The sequence below is a fragment of the Equus przewalskii genome, chromosome X (genome assembly GCF_037783145.1).
Source record: "Equus przewalskii isolate Varuska chromosome X, EquPr2, whole genome shotgun sequence".
NCBI classification, from domain to species: domain Eukaryota; kingdom Metazoa; phylum Chordata; class Mammalia; order Perissodactyla; family Equidae; genus Equus; species Equus przewalskii.
Window position 1 is genome coordinate 49,408,612 of NC_091863.1, and position 17,280 is coordinate 49,425,891.

A 17,280-nucleotide genomic window follows, 5' to 3' on the forward strand; every position below is an offset into this window, starting at 1 on the left:
GAAGATGTGGTATATATAAATACAATGGAATACTACTCAGCCATTAAAAAGACAACATTGTACCATTTGCAACAACATGGATGGACCTTGAGGGTATTGTGTTAAGCGAAATAACTCAAACAGAGAAAGACAAATACTGTATGATTTCACTAATATATGGGAGATAAACAGACACATAGATAAGGAGAACAGACTAGTGGTTATCAAAGGAGGAAGGAGTGGGGGGAGGGCGACAGTGATAAAGGGACACATAGGTATGGTGATGGATAAAAACTAAACGATTGGTGGTGAACATGACGCAGTCTACACAGAAACTGAAATATAACAACGTACACCTGAAAAATACACAATGTTATATGTGAATATGATCTCAATAAAAAAAAGAATTAGTGTTAATTCTTTTTTGATTATTTGGTAGAATTCTCCAGTGAAACCATATGGGAGTGGAGATTTTGGTTTTGAGAGTTATTAAATTACAAATTCAATTTCCTAAATAGTTAAAGGTTTATTCAAATTATCTATTTCACGTTGGGTATGTTGTGGTAGTTTGTTTTTTGAGAATCAGTCAATTTCATATAATTTGTCCAATTTACACAAGTAAAGTCATTCATAGTGTTCCCTTGCTATCCTTTTGAAGTTTGTGGAGTCTGTAGCAATATCCTCTTTCATTCCTGATGTCATTAATTTGTGTCTTCTCTTCTTTCTTTGATAGTGTTGCTAGAGGTTTTCCAATTTTATTTCTTTTTCAAATAATCAGCTTTCTACTTCATTGATTTCTTTACTGTTTTTCTGTTTTTAATTTCATTGATTTCTGATATTTGTATTATTTCCCGTTTTCTGCTTGTCTTGGGTTTATTTTACTCTTCTTTTTCTAATTTCTTGAGGTGGGAGCTTAGACTATTAATTCAAGGCATTTCCTCTGTTCTAAATTAAGCATTTAGTGCTATAAATTTCCCTCTCACCACTGCTTTTGCAGCATCCCACAAATTTTGATATATTATATTTTCAATCTCACTATGTTCAATGTATTTTTACTTTCCTTGAGACTTCATCTTTGAAACATGCATATTTTAGATATATGTTATTTACTGTACAAATGCTTGTTGATTTTTCCTGGTATTTTCTTTTTTGATTTCTTGATTTCTAGTTTGATTTTATTAATGTCAGTGAACACACTCTGTATCTCCATTATTTTAAATTTGTTGAGGATTATTTTGTATCCCAGGATAGGGTCTATCTTGGCATATGTTCCATGGGCACTTGAAAAGCATGTGTATCCTGTTTTTGGGTGGAATGTTCTATAAATATTAATTAGATCCTGTTGTTGATGGTATTGTGGAGTCCTATACCCTTGATGATTTTCTGTCTAGTTCTATCAAATGATAGAGGCATGTTAAAGATTACAACTGTAATTGTTGATTTGCCTATTTCTTCCTTCAGTTCTATCAGATTTGCTTCACGTATTTTGCAGTTCTGTTGTTTGGTGTATACCCATTTAGGATTACTATGTCTTCTTGGATTGACACTTTCATCATTATGTAATGTACCTCTCTGTACATAGTAATTGTCTTTGCTCTGAAGTCTACTTTATCTGATATTAATATATCCATTCCTGCTTTCCTTTTTTTTTTTGTTTTTTTTTTTGTTTTGTTTTTGAGGAAGATTAGCCCTCAGCTAACTACTGCCAGTCCTCCTCTTTTTGCTGAGGAAGCCTGGCCCTGAGTTAACATCCATGCCTATCTTCCTCTACTTTATATGTGGGACGCCTACCACAGCCTGGCATGCCAAGCGGTGCCATGTCCACACCCAGGATCTGAACCAGTGAACTCCGGGCAGCTGAGAAGCAGAACGTGCGAACTTAACCACTGCGCCACCGGGCCGGTCCCGCTGCTTTCCTTTATTTAATGTTTCCATGGTATATCTTCCATTGTTGTATTTTCAACATACTTATATCTTTATATTTGAAGTGAGATTCTTGTAGACAGCATATAGATGGGTCATGCTTTTTAATTCTCTTGGCTAATCAGTATTTTAATTGCAGTATTTAGGCTATTTATATTCAGTGTACTTATTGATAAGTTAGGCCTTAAGTGTACATTTTATTTTTTGTTACTATTTGATCTTTAATTTGATTTTCTGTTTTCTTTTTGCTGCCTTCCTGTTAATTGAACATTCTTTAGAATTACATTTTATCTACAGTGTTTTTAAGTACATCTCTTTATATAGTTTTTTAGTGGTTGCTCTAGGTATTACATTTCATAATTTATCATAGTTTACTGTGTCATCATTTTATTAGTGTGAGTGAAGAGTAGAAATGCTACCTCCCTTTATGTCCCTTTACCTTCCACCACATAAAATATAATTATCTGATATATTTCTTCTACATATATTGAGAATCACATTAGACAGCACTATATTATTGCATCAACAATCAGAAATGATTTAGAAAACTAAATAGGAAAAGGAAAATGTACTGTACTTTAATCATATTTTTATTCTTTCTGTTGGTTTTTCTTTCTTCTTAATATTCCATATTTTCTTCTTTTATTGTCTCCTTTAAGATAAATTCCTTTAGCTATTATTTTAGGGTAAATCTACTAGTGACAAATTCTCTTAGTTTTCCTTCATCTGAGAATGTCTTAATTTCTTCCTCATTCTTGATGGATATTTTTGCTACATATAGAATTCTGGGTCCATTCCCTACACCTTTTACCTCCCCCACCATAGGCAACCATTCAAAAGTATTTAACGTCTACTCTTTGTGCTGCATGTGTTCTTCCGAAGTGTTTATTATTGTTTCATATGAAATTATTTATATTAATATATAATATATATTAACTTATATATAGAGAGAGAGACAGAGAGAGAACAAGAGTGAACGAGCAAGCTTATGGACTGAATCGTGCTCCTTCAAAATGCATGTTGAATCCCTAACCTCCAATGTTAATGTATTTGGAGACAGGGCCTTTAGAGTGGTAATTAAAGTTAATGAGGTCATAAATGCAGGACCCTAATTCAATTGGGCTGTTGCCCTTATTGTAAGAGGAAGAGACACCAGAGATTGCTCTGTCTCTCTGCATGCACAGAGAAAAGGCCATGTGAGGACATAGCTAGCGGGTGGTTGACTACAAGCCAGAAAGAGAGCCCTTAACAGAAAGCAGATTTGCTAACAATTTGACCATGGGCTTCTAGCCTCCAGTACTGTGAGAAAATAAATGTCTATTGCTTATGCCACCCAGCCTGTGGTATTTTGTTGTGGAAGACTGAGCAGCTTAATATAAATTTTGATACTCTGAAGTGGGGTGCTACTTTAATAAATACCTAAAAATGTGGAAGTGGCTTTGGAACTGGGTGATGAGTAGAGGCTGGAAGAGTTTTGAGGTTCATGCTTGAAAAAGTCTATATTGCATCCAAGGGACTACTGGTAGAAATACATACATTAAAGGCACTTCTGGTGAGATCTCAAAAACAAAATAGGAACATGCTATTGGAAACTGAAGGAAAGGTAATCCTTGTTATAAAGTAGCAAATAATTTGGTTGATTTTTTTTTCTAGTGTTTTGTGGAAGGTAGAACTTGTGAGCAATAAAATTAGCAATTTAGCTGAGGACATTTTTAAGCTAAGTGTTGAAGGTGAGGTCTGGCTTCTCCTTGCTGCTTACAGTAAAATGCAAGAAAAAAGAGATAAATCGAAACAGCCATTAAGCAAAAAGGAACCAGAACGTGAAGACTTGGAAAATTCTCATTCTATCCATATTGCAAAAAATGATAAAACATGTTCTGAGAGAACACCAAGGGTCTGGATGGAAAATCACTCTATGAGGATATTACTTATGATTTTAATCAGGTATCTCAGCAGAAGCTAAGAATAGAGATGGGATTATACAAGCACAGACACTGTCAGTACAGACCAAGGGGAGAAGAAAGAGGATGAAGTAAAGGAAAGTTTTTGGAATTCTGGGACTCAACAGGACAGGACAATAGAGTTATTTGGCTGCAAATATGCTTTATCCTTCAAGTAAAGGGAAAAATGATGCCAAGGTGATTCAGATATCATCAGGGCTGCCACTCCCACCATAAACCCAGATCTAACAGATCCAGGGGTAAAGGCTGTTTCCTCCTCAGTTTCAGAGAGTGGGTCCCCTCCCCAGTTTCAGTGGGCCAGGATTCCTCTAGTGTCTCAGGAGAAGGGTGACTGCAAAGAGCTGCAGGAGTGGGGATGCCACGAAGAGTTGTGGGGGTGACACTGCCCAAAGCATCCAGCCAAAGAAGAGCATTTTCATGCTTGAGAAATCTAATGGAATTTTCCTTGTTAGGTTTTGCACTTGCTTGGGATCCCTCATCCCTATCTTCTTTCTGATTTCTCCTTTTTAAAAAGGCAATTTCTATCCTATGCCTGTCCCACCATTACACTTGGGAAGCAGATAATTTGTCTGGTTTCACAGCTGGAGAGGATTTTGCCTCTGGATGAATCATATCTCAAGTCTCACTCAAAGCTAATTTAGATGATATTTAGATGAGACTTTGAACTAGGCATTGATGCTGGAATGGGTTAAGATATTTGGGGCTCTTGGGATGGGATGAACCAACTTTACATGCACGAAGGACATGCATTTGGGAGAGGCATAGGGTGGAATGTTATGGAATGTATTATGTCCCCCTAAAATACATATGTTCAAGCCCTAATCAACAAAGTGACTATATTTGAAGAGAGGACTTTCAGGGAGGTATAAGATTAAGTAAGGTCATCACAGTAGGGCCCAACTCTATAGTAGGTAGCCTTATAAGTACTGGAAGGGACATGTGAGCTCTATCTCCACACAAGAACAGAGGAAAGGCCATGTGAGGACACAGGAAAGAAGCGGCCATCAACAAGACAGAAAGAGAGCCCTTGCAAGAAAAGAAAATTGCTTGTACCTATATCATGGACTTCTAACCTCTAACATTGTGAGAAAGTAAATGTCTGTTGTTTAAGCCACCCAGAATGTGGTATTACATTGTGGCAGAAAGCAGACAAATACATACATACATATATATATATATATATATATATATATATATATATATATATTATAAACTAATGATACTATCTAGTTTTCAAGCAGCACTCTGATGTTAAGATCCAGGATTCTGGGCCAGCCCAGTGGCACAGCAGTTAAGTTTGCACGTTCCGCTTCTCGGCGGCCCGGGGTTTGCCAGTTCAGATGCCGGGTGTGGACATGGCACCATTTGGCACACCATGCTGTGGTAGGAGTCCCATGTATAAAGTAGAGGAAGATCGGCACAGGTGTTAGCTCAAGGCCAGTCTTCCTCAGCAAAAAGAGGAGGATTGGCAGTAGTTAGCTCAGGGCTAATCTTCCTCAAAAAAAAAAAAAAATCCAGGATTCCTTCCTCCTAGGTGTGGCCATCCACCATACTTTACCTGCCCACTCTTCCAAGGAAAGACTCTCAGTTTGCTTCCATCTCACCCCTCCACAAACAACACTTTAGTTCATATTCTTTTTCCTGTCTGAGTAAATTTAGGGGTATATATCCCAGGAGTGGGAATTTTGGGACACAGGTAATATATATTATTTCATCTAAGTGGTGTCAATTTCTTCTCCAGGATGGTTACACCAGTTCACACTCCTACCAGTAGTGCATGAGGGCTCCGGTATTTGTATTTGTACTCAGGAAGCAGGAGCCATGGGGAAGCTTGGGGGATCCACCCAACGGAGACCTATAACAGAATGCACCCTGATTTTGTCTCATTTCTCTCTTAACCTGTGCTCAACCCACCTTGTAGCTCTACCCTACTACCATCAAGATCTGATTAAGAGCTTTGCTTAGTTATTCCTGCTCTGGCCTTCCCCAGTCCCTGATCTCTGGGGGTTAAATGAGAAATTTATATGAAGGTGACTGTATTTATTTGGGCATTTACAGTGAAGAAAAACACGAAGCAATGCTGGGCACTGACAGCAGCCAAGTGATTCACATACAGCAAGTGGTTCCAGGGACTACCAGACCAATGTGGGTAGGACCTGAGCATATGTGAATCTCCAGGCTGGGAAGGACCTTTGAAGGCATCTATTGCCCCCTCCCAAACACTGCTTAAGTGTTCCTCTATAACATTAATGCCAAGTGTTCAATTACGCTTTCCTTGAACAATTTAGTTGTAGAGTTGTTGCTACTTCTCTAGATAATCCATTCCATCTATAGGCAACTCCAACAATTTGAAAACCCTAAGGTCACACAAAACACAAATGCTCCTGTCCCCCAAAATTCATTCTTCCCTCCTTCCACAGTAACAGAATCTCTGGTTTTCATCTGGGCATGTGATGTCTAGAATAAAGACTATATTTCCCTGTCTCCTTTGCAGTTGTTTCTGGTCATGTGACAATGTTCCGGCTAACGGGGTGAAAACATACGTGATATGTGCAACTTCTAGGCTGTGACCCTAAAGGAAAGAAGCATGTCATTCACGTCCCCTGTTGCCCTCTTCCCACTGCCTAAAATGTGCACACAACATCGAGCCATCCTGAACCATGTAGATGAGGGCAACACCTTGTATGTGGTGAAGCAACAAGATAAAAAGAGCCTGAATCCCCAACACTAAGTAACCACACAAACCACAGATAGTTTGTTCCAAGACTGATAATGTCAGAGAGAAATGAATTTCTGTCTTGTTTCAACCACTGTTATGTTGGAACCGAGTTGGATTAGCTTTACCAACAACTTGGCTAATTGGTTTTTGCACTTAATTGAATCTAAGATGCCACTGAATGTAAGTACACATTATTCTATATTACTAAAAAAGAGTTACCAATTAAATTACGACAAAATGTTTTCTTTGTTTTTTTTCAAAATGTTTTCTTATAACTTAAATGTCAATTTAATACTTGCTGAAAGAGCTCTTGTAGACTTATTTAAGACACTATTTTTTATCAGACTTTTCTAGTCTGAATCATTCCTCACACACAAAAACTTTTCATTTCAAGGGAGAACCATGATGAAATCTTTTTGAAGACATTTTAAATGGCAATTAAACTCAACACATACAGTGGCAATCATGCACATAAGTCACTTGAAGGGATGATAATATAAACAGCCATGGCCAAGTTTGTGTGTGTTCATACACTGACAACAACACAATGACCTCTTGGCCAAGAGCAATTGTAAGGCAGCATTGTATTTAAGACACATCTTGACTTTAGGTTTTTTAAAATATAAAATATGTGTGTCTTAAATGGTGAAATCTGATCTTTTAATGCCAAATTTGGGGAATAACCTTGATTTCCACTTCTGGTCAAGATAGAGTAACAGGGAAAAGATTTACCCTCCCATGCAAAATAACTAAAACAAAACAAACAAACAAAAACACAAGGGAAAAAAACATATGAAACAACAGTGCTCATTAGACATTAGGTGAGTAAGGTCAGTGATCTCTGAGAGATGGGAAAGCTTGGATAAGCCTAAAGATTGCCCCAACTTAATGCCTAGAGAAATATACTAGGATTCAAGGCAGGGACAGAGAACTCAGACAGAGTCTGGCAGTCTTTCTCAATTGAGGAAATGGAGCTATGAGTCTGGGGAAGCCAAGGCATCTGAAGTTTGCAGGCAAGAGTTTTGGAGAGGGGAGACCTGTGTAGAGAGAGAATGCTTACAATATTCAGAGGATCCCTCTCAAGTATTCAGTTAAGTATTGACCAGCACATGTGTGTAAGGAAACTACCTGAGGCCAGGGAATGAACCACCCAAAAGGATTTGAGTGAACAGTGATCAGAGCCCACAAAGGGAAAGGAATAGTGACTGTTCCAAATAGCCAATGTGGAAAAACTTCACAATTCACAAAAGCATTAAAGTACAAAGAAAAGTTTTGTACCACTACTGGGGAAAAAAGAGCTCTACACTAAATGCTGCTATGATTCCACTTAGCTAAGCTGAAAAGCAAGGTCCAGAAGGATAGAACTGATTCCAAGCATCTTAATGACATGAGCCAGAACAAAGCTGAAGAATACTTATAGGAAGGAAAAAATATGCAAAATTAACAAAGTAAAATTCACAATGCCTGGCATCCAATCAAACCTTGCCAGGTGTGCAATTTAGCAGGAAAAATACAACCTATAATGTAGAGAATAATAAGTCAAAACTGACCAAGAAATGAAATGGTAGATAAAACTAGTAGCCAAGGACACTAATAGTTATTATGAGCTCATTTCATATGTTCACAAAGCTTGAGGAAATACTGGCCACATTAAATAGATTCATGGGGGAGATGAAGAAGACCCAAATAAAATATCTACAGATGAAAACTACAATGTCGAAGATGAAATCTACATTAATTGATTCAGACAATAAAGGAGAAAAGATACATGAACATAAAGACATAGCAATAGAAGTTTCCCCAAACAAAATATACAGAGATAAAAGATTTAAAAAAAAATAAACAGCATCAGCAAACTGTGGGACAACTTCAAGTGGCTAAAAAGACAGGTAACTAGAGATAAAGAAGGAGGGAGAAAAGAAAAATACTTGAAGAATTAATGACCAAAATGTTTCAAATTTGGTGAAAACTATATATCACTGATCCAAAAAGTTCAACAAACCTCAAGCACAGGAAGCATGAAGAAAACTACACCACGTCATATCACAATCAAATTGCTCAAAACCGTGATAAAGAGAAAATCTTAGCAGCAGCCAAAGGAAAAAAGGCACACTGCCTAAGGAGGAACAAATAACAATGGAAGCAAGATGACAGTGGCAGATCATTTTTAAAGTACTGAAAAAAAAAAACTTGCTAATATAGAGTTCTTTACATAGTGAAAATAACTTCTAAAAACAAAGGCGAAATAAAGACCTTTTTCAGACATAGAAAAGCTGGAATGCTACATCACCAGCAAACCCTCTCTCTATAAACGTTAAAAGTGTCCTTGAAGCAGAAGGAAAATGATAGCAGAGGAATATTGAGCACCGAACATGAAAAAAATATGATGACTCTTTTTCTCATTATTTAAATTACTTAAAAAGATAATCAACCATTTAAGCCAAGAAATACATCAATGTAATAGCACAGAGGCCAGAAATAGAGAAATAAAGGTGTAATGTTGTATACTATGTTGTATACTAGTTTCGTATACTATGTCTGCAGCAGTATAAGACCAATTGAAGATAAATTGTGACAAGTTAAAGATATATATAACAGACCCTAAGGCAACTACTAAAATAACAAAACAGAATCATAGCTAATAAGTTAGAAAAAGAGATCAAATGGAACCATAAAATATACTTAAACCAAAAGAAGGCAGGAAGGGAGGGAACAGGAAACAAAAAACAGATGAGATAAATAGAAAATAATAAGGTGGTAGATTTAAACCTAACCGTATCAACAAGCACCTCAAATATAAATAGTCTAAACATCTCCAATTAAAAAGCAGATTGTCAGATTGGATTAAAATAAAAAGGACCAAATCATGGGCTACCTAAAAAAATCTCACTTTAAATATAAAGAAACAAGTCACAGGATGGAAGGAGATACACCATGCTAACACTATTCAACAGAAACCTGGCTAAATGCAGTGGGGTATCTTGGATTGCATCCTAGAACACATAAAGGACATTATTTGAAACACTGGTGAAATACAACAAATTAATCTATACAACCAGTGCAATCCTATCAAAATTTCAGCAGACATTTTTGAAGAAATTGATAAGTGGAATCTAAAATCCAGACAGAAATGCAAAGGGCCTAGAGTAGCCAAAACAACTCTGCAGAAGAATAACAAAGTTGGAGAAATTACACTGCCTGATTTCAAGAATTATTATATAGCTGCAGTAATCAAAACAGTGAGGTATTGGCATAAAGATACACAAATAGACCTACAGAGCAGAATACAGAGTCCAGAAATAAACCTACAAATATACCCACAACTTATTTTTGACAAAGGTGCAAAGGCAATGCTGTGGAGAAAGGATGGTCTTTTCACCAAATTGTCCTGAAACAACTGGATATGCACATTTAAAAAATAAATAAACTTCAACTTATACTTGTATCATATACAAAAATTAAGTGAAAATGCATCATAGCCCTATATGTAAAACCTAAAAATAAAATTTCTGGAAGAAAACATAGGAAAAAATCTTTGTGACTTTGGCTTAGGGAAAGATTTCTCTTATACGATACAAAAATCACAATCCATAAAAGAAAATACTGATGAACTGGACTTCTTCATCAACATTTAAAATGTCTGCAATTCAAAAGACACTAAGAATTAAAAGACAAGAAGGAGGCTAGGAGAAAATCTTTGCAAAGCAGGTATCTGATGAAGGACTTGTATTTTGAATATTTAAAGAACACTGAAAATTCACAGTAAGAAAACAAACAACTCAACTGAAAAATGGGCAAAAGAATTGAATAGACACTTCACCAAAGAAGATATATGGGTGGCAAGTAAACCCATGAAGAAGCTCAACAGGATTAGTCATTAGGGAAATGCAATTTAAAACTACAAAGAACTGCCACTTCACACCACTATGATGCCTATAATGTCTTTTTTAAACACACAATAACAAGTGTTGTAGAGGATATAGAGAAACTGAAACTTTCATACACTGCTTCTGGGGATGGAAATTGGCACAATCACTTTGGAAAACAGTTTTTCAGTATCTTAAAAAGTTATATGCATGCTTATCATATGACCCAAAAATTTCACTCCTAGGAATCTAACCAGAAGAAATGAAAACATATTTCCACACAAAGACTTACATGCAGCATTATTTACAACAGCCAAAAGGTGGAAACAACCCAAATGTTCATCACCTGCTGAGTGAAGAAACAAAATGTGGTATATTCACAGAGTGGAATACTATTTGTCAATAAAAGGAAAGAAATACTGATAAATGCTACAACGTGTAAGAGCATCAAAAACAATATGCTAAGCTACATGCGATATCCTGAAAAGGCAAATCTATAGAGACAGAGAGTATATTACTGGTTGCCTGGGGCTGTGGGTGGGAACAGAAACTGACTGAAATTGAGCATAAGGGCTCTTTTTGGGATGATGGAAATGTTCTAAAATTGTATGGTGTTGATAGTTGCCCAACTCTGTAAATTTACTAAGTCACTGAGTTTTACACCTAAAAGTGGATGGTTTCTACAGTATGTAAATTACAACTCAGTAAAGCTTTTAAAAATATATCCTCCAATGGCTTCTTACTTCACTCAGAATCAAATATAAACCCACAACATGGTCTGAACCCTAATTCTAAACTGTTTCTACTCCTCTGCTCGAGTTTTCCCAGGAAAATAAATGACTTGTCAAAAGGTTTCTGTAGAGGAAATACATTTTTAATGGAGTTGGTTGATTGAGGTACCCAGGAGGAAGGGGAAGGGGTGTTAATGATGAAAAAAAGAAATAGGGACTTGTTACCCTTGTGGTTGATTGCCTTTACTATGCTCTTCAGGCTTAGTATCTAAAGCCCACCCTTCCATGTTCTGTCCACCAACTAGGTAGTTTGGGTTAAGATTAAATATAAGTAAAATGTCCTTCATTTCTCAAATCTATATAGTGGGCATCATGTCAGCCACTGCTTAAATGCACACACACAATAGCTTACTTCTCTTTACATCTTCTATCAATCAAGTGGACAAAAAAAATTATTAAGCAAGTACCATTTACCCAACAGTGTGCTGGATCCTTTGGGTGATTGATGAGAAGACCCCTTCCTTCAAATAGAATAACTGATTGTGATTCAACATAGAAAAATAAGCCAAATCATAATACTTTATGGTTGAAGTGGAAGTGGGACCCCCAGGGTCCTTATTCTCTCTTCAAATCCAACCTCACCTGACTCTACCAGAGTATCCCTTGATACACCTCCCTGGAACTCCCAGGGCTCCTCAGAACCTTATTTCAAAGCCACTAATCAAATCCATCCTCTCCATTTCAGAGATGAAGAAACAAATGTCTAGTACAAGAGCATACAGTTATGGTCCTCTGCGTCTTCTAAATATACAGACTTACACATGAAGCAATTTGAAATCCAGACACTTGTATATGCAAGCGCTTTCTAGAGACTGGCACTATACCATATTTCTGTCAACTCCACATCAGCTATCACACTGCTTTGGCCATAAGCAGGGTTCAACAATTACATCTGGAGTGTGACAAAAATGGATTCAAATAGGTGGTAAGTCCAGGGTACTGACTGTAATTTCAGTAGCCTAAGAGAAAGAAAGACATTACCATAGGTGGGGGGTTTTCATTCATTCAGTAAACATTTATTAAGAGTCTGTAGGTGTCAGGAACTGAGAAGGAAATGGGTGTTAAGAAAGGCTTTATTTAACAATAATAGCTACTATTATTATTCTTTTTGGTGCCTACTATGTTCCAGCAACTGTGCTAGGCACCTTATACGCTATCTAATTTAATCCTCATCACGACCTCATGAAATTAGCTTCATTTTTAAAGATGAAAAATTTGAGGCTGAGAAAAGTAAAGTGATTTGCCCAAGATCACAAAGCCAGGAAGTGGAGAATCCAGCATGCTGAGCCTAATAACCTGTCTATAGTGCCAAGAAACTTTCCTCATATGATAGATTTCAAGCCACAGAAAACAAGCCAATGGCTTGTCCTGGCTCAGTCACCAATTTTCAGGATGAAATAGGGTACATTATGGAACCTCTTGGAACCTTGAAAATTCTACCTGAGAAGTAGGACTCAGTGTAGCCCTGCACAGAGTTGTTGGATGACTCCATGAGATGGAAGCTGTGGAATGTTTGGTGCTCCAAGTGTAGAAAGTATCCAAATCATTCAAGATCTGATTTTATGTGGAAATTTCATAATGAAATCCTCCCAAGTGGCCACAGAATACCAGGAAAACCACAAGACACTTACTTCCTTAGGGTCTTACACACTCACTGGGGCCAGTCATACCTTACTGTTGAGCCAGGATTTCTGACTTCCCTAGGCCACAGCCTCTCCAAACAGAGTCCTGGACCAAGATAAAAATATTTAGCTGGCTAACTTCTGGTTAACAATGACTCTTTGCTGACTAACATGGAGGAAGGGTGGAGAGGAGAGGTTATAGGGCAATGGATCATCCATACCTGGGACAAACTTGGCAGGTTCATCTGTCACCTAGCTTCAGAGGTGACTTAGCCCCAACAGTCACTCAAAAAGCAGGGCAGTACAGCTTGGACCTGTAGGACTTAAGGATGAGCAGATCAAGTGAAGACAGTGGCTAATGGAGATGGATGGAAACCTGTTCACGTTTGTTGATAAGCTAAGAGAATGGTGAGAAGTAGACAGATCCAGAATATATTATATAGGTATAACCTGCCAGGTCTTACTAATACATTGGTTTTTACAAGTGTGGTCCCTAAACCAGGAGCAACAGCATTGCCTAGGAACTTACTAGAAATGCAAATTCTCAAGCCCCATCTGAGATCTACTGAATCAGAGACTCTGGTGATTAAACTCAGCAATCTATGTTTCGACAGCCCTCCAGCTGGAGCCTAATGTATGTTCAAGTTTGATAACCACTGTGCTACTGTTTTGGATACAGGGGTTCAGAGAGAGGGAGGAATGAAGAATGATTCCAGATCATGGGATGGAGGGAGATTTACTACTGATGGGGAAGACTAGGAAAGGAGAATGATTGGGAGTGAGGGTGGGGATGGAATTGAGAGTTCTGTTGGGGCCTGTTTGAGATGCCAGTGATACTTCCAGTGGGGTTGGTTAACTGGGAAGTTCGATATGTGAGTCTGGAACTCAGGGATATTCACCTTGATTCTAAGATCCTCGACAACAGGTCTAATTCATTTTAGTGGTCCTCACAGAATGTCCCAGCCCTGTCTATGGCCCAGAACAGGTGCTTGACAAATATCACCGAATGAAGAAAAAGGAGCCAGCTTTTTCTGCCTACTCTGGAGAGAACACTGCCTAAGTACCAAGTGTTCTTCCATTTAATGTTTACTCGCTCATCTGGAAAAACAACTACTGCCAGCAAAGCAGGTTTCTTAGAAGAGTTTGCCTTGAAGACTTTCTTATAGCTCACTACCAAATGTCAAGTCCTTTCCATTCTCTCTCCTGCGGTCAGCATCGTAGGCCTTGACTTGCTCATTCCTAAGTCCCAGAGGTCCCAGCTGTCCTGTGACTTGCTGTTGTGTAGCACTGGGGCTGAGTCAGTTCTCAAGCCAGGTGACAGAGGAACCTGCTGAAGCTGCCCCAGCAATGACTGAAGGAAGGAAGGAAGGAAGGAAGGAAGAAGACATGTCAATTCAAAACTTTATCATAAGGTAGAATAATTTGAGTGCTATAATAATTTTCTCTGTGGGAGCCCAAAGGGCTAGTGATTCATTTGGGCTGGGAAATTTGAGACGGTTTTGGACAAAAGGTGGTATTTGTTCTGGGTCTTCCTTGAAGAATGAGTAGGATTTACAGACTTGGAATGAGGGTAGGATATTCAATAACGAGGGATCAGTGTTGGCAAAGGCCTACAGGAGTGGAAGTATATGAAACAGTGAGGAACTTCTGTGTGGATAAAGGATCGGGTGAATGAAAAGTAGTAGCAGATAATATTGGAAAGGTGGGTCTGGGTCAGACTTATGGAAGAGAGGGGCATGAATACCATGGCAAAAATTACAGTCAAATGTCTTGTCCAATAGACATACAGTAAGAAATGACCTCCAGTGAGAAACGAATTTCACACTGTAACCCAATATACACATACACATATATAAAACTGAAACAAAAGTTTCTGCAAAGAATACCTATCATTTCTCAAGCAATGTATGCTGATATTTTCTATCTTATTTTGTTCTTTAAAAATTTTTTTTGCAAACGCTACCAGCAACTGACTAATGCATTTCATGATCTACTAATGTTTCACGACCTATTTTTGAAAAATACTGCTATAGGCAATGGGAAATCAGTGAATGTGTTCGAGGAATAACATAATAACACCAGTGCTTTAGGAAGGTAGTTCTCATAGTGGTGCGGGGGGCGTTCAAGATGGGAGGAGGGGCATGAAGACAGGAAATGGATACAACATTACAAATACCCAGGCCAGTCATGATGAAGGCCTAAAACGTGGCAGTGAGTGTGGAAGTGGAGAGTGGGGAAGGAATTTGAGCCAGATGTTGAGGGTAGAAATAGTAGGACTTGCTAAGTGATCAGAGGTGAGCTATAAAAAAGAAAGGGTAATCAATATTGACATTCAGGTTTCAATCTGAGGTAACTGTGCAGAGAATATGGCATTAAAGCAGAGGTTTAGTGAGAGGAGCTGGATTGGGGCAGGAAGAGAAAAAGTCTTAAGAGTTGGCCAACTTGAGCTGTGTCTGTGGTGGGATGTGGGATATATTGGGCTGAAGCTTGGAAGGAAGGTAGGGAGTAGAGACTGAGGATTTGGAGATAATATTCGATGCCATGGGAGTACAGAAAGTCACCCAGGAGAATGTGTAGAGAGAAAAAGAGAGGATCCAGGGCAGAAATTTAAGAGGGTCTACTTGACACCACAATATTTACTTCCAAAATGAGTTTTTCCTTTCTTAAGTGAGGAAAGCTCATTGTGTACGGATATGTGTGAATCGGGGTATGTGTATGTGCAGTGTGTATGGATGGCCTGTGCATGTTATAGAGACATTAGTATGCATTTGGGGAGCTGGTGAAGGGCTCTGGTTCATCTAGTGGTGGCTGCACTCACCTTCTCTGCCTCATGGCTTCTTTTCCTTTTCTTCCCTCTTTTCCATCTCACTTCTTTTATTCCATTCTTCTCTTCCCTTTTCCACATATCCACATGCTCCTTCATCAACATTTGAAAGCCCAAGGAATGGATGGACAAAATAGACTAGTGTGGGATTTGGGGGGCTTAAGTCTAGAGCATGGTGTTGGAGTGTGGTTGGGATTGGGAGGAAAGACAGGGCTCAGCATGTAGTCAGAATCAAAAGTCAGGAATGGTCTGTGATGGGAGAATTCATTCCTGAGACATTTACCACTTCAAATTCTGCCATTGGTACGCATGAGCACTGACTATGAATGTGCATATTTTTGGGCCTGTGCCTAGGGGGTGTGTCTGGCTTTCAGCTTGACTTAATCAGGTCTTTAGGTGATATTGCCATCATCACCGCTACTTCAGCCCAGAAGCAACGTTTTGTTTTTGTTTTTTAGCAGAAATAGGCTCTCTGCTCATACCTTTAAGAGATTTAGGATTAAAACAGTTGAAGAAGTGTGAATAATGGCTAAGCAGACTACCCACATTTGCTGAAATGCATATGCCATGCGAATTGAAAGATATATTCTCTCTTCCTTTCCTAGCTGTGTGACCATAGATAGGTTACCTAACCTCTCTGAGCCTTAGTATGCTTATCTGTAAAATTGGGATAATAATTCCTACCACAGATTTCCATTAGGAAGATTACTGTATTAAATGAGCCAAGAGTTTTGAAATTAGTGGGTGTTCAACAAACCTTAGTTCCTTTATCCAGTTCCTTCTGCCCTTTCGTTTGCTCCTTCCTTCTTTCCACCTCCCACACGTTTACCTGTCCATTTGTGAACATCAAGTGTGTATTTGTTATACTTTCTCCATTTTAAATTCTTAAATCAAGTGATGTAAGCTTTCTATATTATTCTAAAATTGTCAAAAACAGGCTAATTTAAATCACTTTTGGTGCATACACATCTAGATTTGTTATGTGTTCTTGATGGATTGATCCCTTCTCATATTGTAATGTTCCACTCTGACCCTGGGAATTTTCTTTTGCTATGAAATCTGCTTTATCTGATATTAATATAGCCACCCCTGCTTTCTTTCGATTGATATTTGCCTGGTATCCTTTTCCATCCTTTTACTCTCAACCTACCTATATCATTATATTTGAAATGCATTTCTAGTAGACAGAATATAGTTAGGCCATGTTTTTTAAATCCACTCTGTCTTTTAATTGGTGTATTTAGACCATTTATATTCAACATAATTATTGATATGTTAAGGCTAAGTCTGCCGTATTATTTTTTGTTATCTGTTTGTTCTCTCTGTTTTCAGTTTTTCTGTTTTCTTTGTCCTGCCTTCCTGTAGGTGACTTCAACTTTTTTTTGAATTCCATCTTGATTTATCTATAATGTTTTTGAGTGCATCTCTTTGTATAGCTTTTCTAGTGTTTGTTGTCACTATTACATTATAAATATACATAGATAGGCAGATATATAATTTATCAGTCTTCTGATGTCATCATTTTACCAGTTCATATACCTCCCTTTTACACCCCTTTACAGTCCCGTTTATAACAAATGTCTTAAATATTTTCT

The 17,280-nt window shown here is 37.9% G+C and overlaps 1 protein-coding gene across 4 annotated transcripts in view; it reads right to left on the reverse strand.

The window, feature by feature from the left end:
• ZC4H2 (zinc finger C4H2-type containing) overlaps positions 1–17,280 on the reverse strand; it is a 67,748-nt gene that overhangs the window by 11,761 nt on the left and 38,707 nt on the right. Inside the window, exon 2 of one of the 4 annotated variants that reach the window (XM_070604162.1) lies at positions 16,443–16,514. The exons of the other annotated variants lie outside the window; for them this stretch is intronic. The gene's annotated coding sequence lies outside the window, so the exon portion shown is untranslated. The remainder of the gene's footprint in view (positions 1–16,442; positions 16,515–17,280) is intronic. 4 annotated transcript variants of the gene reach the window in all.